Source organism: Cervus elaphus, chromosome 19, assembly GCF_910594005.1.
Source record: "Cervus elaphus chromosome 19, mCerEla1.1, whole genome shotgun sequence".
In the NCBI taxonomy this organism is placed as follows: domain Eukaryota; kingdom Metazoa; phylum Chordata; class Mammalia; order Artiodactyla; family Cervidae; genus Cervus; species Cervus elaphus.
Window position 1 is genome coordinate 72,242,975 of NC_057833.1, and position 4,317 is coordinate 72,247,291.

Below are 4,317 nucleotides of genomic sequence, written 5' to 3' on the forward strand. Positions count from 1 at the left end.
GAGGCCACTCCGTCCAGCTGTGAGGACGTGAGGCCACTCCGTCCATATGTGAGGACGTGTGGTCACTCCGTCCAGCTGTGAGGACATGTGGTCACTCTGTCCAGCTGTGAGGACGTGTGGTCACTCTGTCCAGCTGTGGGGACGTGAGGCCATTCTGTCCAGCTGTGAGGACATGTGGTCACTCTGTCCAGCTGTGAGGACGTGAGGCCACTCTGTCCAGCTGTGAGGACATGAGGCCACTCCGTCCAGCTGTGAGGACATGTGGTCACTCCATCCAGCTGTGAGGACGTGAGGCCACTCTGTCCAGCTGTGAGGACGTGAGGCCATTCCATCCATATGTGAGGACGTGTGGCCACTCCGTCCAGCTGTGAGGACGTGTGGTCACTCCGTCCAGCTGTGAGGACATGTGGTCACTCTGTCCAGCTGTGGGGACGTGAGGCCATTCTGTCCAGCTGTGAGGACATGTGGTCACTCTGTCCAGCTGTGAGGACGTGAGGCCACTCTGTCCAGCTGTGAGGATGTGTGGTCACTCTGTCCAGCTCTGCGGACATGTTCCTCTTGGGGCCTCACCCAGTGCCAGGCGCCTCCCTCTCTCCCCGGAATTGCCCCCACCTGAGAGTCCCTTACTCTGCTGACTTGCCCCGTGAGGGGCCTGAGGCTCCTCAGCCTGGGTTGGAGACACTTGCTTGCTTCCAGAGCAAATCCAGGCAATTTTGGGAGTTCACAAGGAGCAGGTGTGAAAAGTGTGATGTGAGGAATGTAAGTGCATTAACACATTTCCAGTGTGATATGGAATTATTTCTCTGATATGTAACAAGCCAACAGGACCAAGACTCGTTGGCTGCAGGCCCGGTTTGTGTTCGCGACGTACAAAAACGCTTGCTTTTCTTTAATTCCCAACAGCGTCTCCTGTGATTGAATTCATTACTTTCATAGGAAAACCGGGCCACCGCCCAGCTCCGCAGCAGACTTCTAGGGAGTACTTCACGCTCTGTTCTCCTAAAGCAGCTGGATTCACTCCCAGGAGGGAGTGCCATGCAGAGATGAGGGCAGACCTCGTGAGCAATTCCAGGTCCATTCAAGGGGAGGTTTGCTCCTTCCTCATACAGGACATCTGACACAGCAGCCTGTGGTCTCCTCGTTGGTCTCCTGCTTCGTTGAGTTTTCTGACACAACAGCAAGTCAGGACCAGGGGGGATCAAGCCCCTTTCTGTGACCCAGCCCAGGTCCCGCTGCAGCCAGGAGTGGGTATCACCCTGGGAGAGGCCAGGGCCACGGGGGCTGCGTGGTGTCACACAGGTTGACCCCTGTGTCCTGAAGGCCCGGGCCCTGTGGACACAACTGTTCCTCCTGAGGGCATTTGCTGGGTGCCCACGGGGACCTGGGGAGGCGTGGGCAGGGAGGCCAGTGGGTGCTTATGCTGCTGCCCTGCCCCCAAGACTACATGCCATCGATAGTGCCCTCCAGGGTCATTGCACAAGGGCCATGCCCTGTAGAACCTCCGACTGTCCCACAAACACCTTTTACTCAGTGGCGACAGAACCAAACGAACCCCCCATTGCGTGGAGAACATGGCCCTGGTCCAGAACCAAGGCACCCCAGAATCCTTCTGGCAGGGCGCCTGGGGCCCAGGTCTGTGACACTAACGGCTCTTTCCTCTTTCACCTGCCCATCCTGGGGGATGCCCAGTAGTGGAGCCTGCCCCCTGCACTGACCGCTGTGTTGGAAGAGGCCAGGAGGCCGAGGCTGGGTCACCCTGGGAGGGGTCTGCCTGCCCTCATCTTGTTCCCTGAACTGGGAGTGGACAGGACGGGGGACCCTTCTGGGTCTCAAGGCCATATAAGTGTGAGGAAGGAAATATACCTGAAAACTCACGCGTGGTCCTTCACAGTGTGGAATAAGAGCAGGAAACCATGAGAGGTAGCTGGATATTAGCCAGCGAGAGTGAACAGACAGGCCCCAAAACAGGATGGTGTTGGCTGAAGAATTGATCAGAGCACTGGGGGATCAGACAGGGGCACCTGGAGGCAGAACAGAGGAGAAGAGCCAGAAGGGGAGTGGGCTGAGTGTGGGCAACAATTCAGTTCCAGGAAACAGAAGTGTCAGGATGAAACACACAGCAGAAGAACTATCTAAAGAAATAAGGAAAACACACTTGCTAGAACTACAGAAAGGTGAACGTTCCGCCCTCACAGTGCGCGTAGAAGAGCCAGTGGCATGTAGAATGAAACGGTTGTGAGGGTGCTTGGGCCTGGATATTTTGGGGTGATGTGTGGACATTCCAGAGGGAGAGAGCAGATTCTCCAAAGAAACAAGAGCCAGATTTACAGCATGGTCTGGCTTACGGGGTGCAGCGGACTGATCTGATTTCTATGACCATGAAATGATCATCACGGTAAGTCTAGTGAACACCATCATCTCATGTGTGTGTGTGCTAAGTCGCTTCAGTCGTGTCTGACTCTCCGCAACCCTGTGGACTGTAGCCCACCAGGCTCCTCTGTCCATGGGATTCTCCAGGCAAGAATACTGGAGTGGGTTGCCATGCCTTCCTCCAGGGGATTTTCCCCACCCAGGAATCGAACCCACATCTCTTATGTCTCATACAGACATACAATTAAAGAAATAGAAAAAAGGCTCAGCCACAGGCTGCCTCCAGCGACGGAGGATGTAGCGCTGGGTGCATGCCCCCCAGTAAAGCCTTCTGCCTGCCTGTCTCCCACCACAGGGAGCTCTCTGCCCCTTGGGGCTGAGAGACCCCACCCTTTCCCCAAGCTGAAGCCGGAGGGCCCTGAGGTACCAGCCAGATGTTGTCTCACAAGGGACCCTTGGCGGCCCAGGGCAACGGGGCTCCTGCCGGCAACAGGGCAGCTGACACAGTAGAGCTGGCGGAGCTGGGAGCCCTGGTAGAGAAAAAGGGCAAGTGGACAATCAGCAACCCAACCAAAGCTGAAGAGGAGCAGGCATACCCAGGGCCTCAGGAGGAGGGGGCGGAGGTGTGGGCCCCTGCAGGCCCACCATGCCATGGAGAAGAAGGAGGAGGTTGTATATGAGGTCTGGGAGGGGTGCTAGACGGTCATCCCATATGACGTGCTCCCAGCCTGGCTGAAGGACAAGGGCTACCTGCTGCATGGCCACTGGCCGCCCATGCCCTCCTTCCGGGCCTGCTTCAAGAGCATCTTCTGCGTCTACACAGAGACTGGCAACATCTTGATCCTCCTGCTTGGCTTTGTGCTGTTTCTCTTTCTGGGAATCCTGACCACGCTCAGACCAAACATGAACTTCATGGCCCCCACTTCAGGAGAAGGTGGTGTTTGGGATGTTCCTCCTGGGAGCGGTGCTCTGCCTCAGCTTCTCCTGGCTCTTTTACACTGTCTGCTGTCATTCCGAGAAAGTCTCTCGGACTTTCTCAGAACTGGATTATGCAGGGATTACCCTACTGATTATGGGGAGCTTTGGCCCCTGGCTCTGCTACTCCTTCTACTGCTGCCCACAGCCAGAGCTCATCTGCATCCATCGTCTGTGTTCCGGGCATCTCTTCCATCATCGTGGCACAGTGGGACCGGCTCCCCACTCCTAAGCACCGGCAGACAAGAGCAGGCATGTTCCTGGGGCTTAGCTTGAGTGGTGTCGTGCCTGCCATGCAGTTCACAATCACAGAGGACTTCATCAAGGTCCATGGTGGGCCAGACGGCTGGTTCTTCCTCATGTCTCTGATGTACATCACCATAGCCGGCCTCTGTGCCGCACACATTCCCGAGCGCTTCTTCCCTGGAAAATTCGACGTATGCTTCCAGTCTCATCAGATCTTCCATGTCCTGGTAGTGGAAGCTGCCTTCATCCACTTCTGTGGTGTCTCCAACCCTCAGGAATTCCGATATGGCCTGGAAGGGGGCTGTACTGATGACTCTCTCCTCTGAGCTGCCCCCCAAGGGTGCAGGAGGAAATTCCCAAGTGCTTTTAAAATAACTTCTTTGCTGAAGTGAGAGGAAGAGTCTGAGTTGTCTGTTTCTAGAAGAAACCTCAGAGAATTCAGTACCGACCAAGCTTCAGCCCACTTCACACTCACTGGGCAATAAACTCTCCATTTCCTCGCTGAGAAAGGTGGGGGAGGGCAGGCGTGGCCATCCTGCCCCCGGCCGCCCCCTCAGCCAGGCACCTGCTGTCGCCTCCCGCAGATGGGGCTGTGAAGCTCACGGTGAGCTCTGACCCCTCCTCCCACCATTCTGGGGAAAAGAGATGGACTGGGACTCTTCAGAAATTCCGTTTCTGGAAGAAACTGTCCCTCCATCACCTCTGTCCTGACTTTGTAATCTGGCT

General features: G+C 56.2%; 1 pseudogene; it reads left to right on the forward strand.

Moving 5' to 3' along the window:
* Positions 1-2,804: 2,804 nt before the first annotated feature.
* LOC122675938 lies at positions 2,805-3,995 on the forward strand (annotated as a pseudogene).
* Positions 3,996-4,317: the final 322 nt, after the last annotated feature.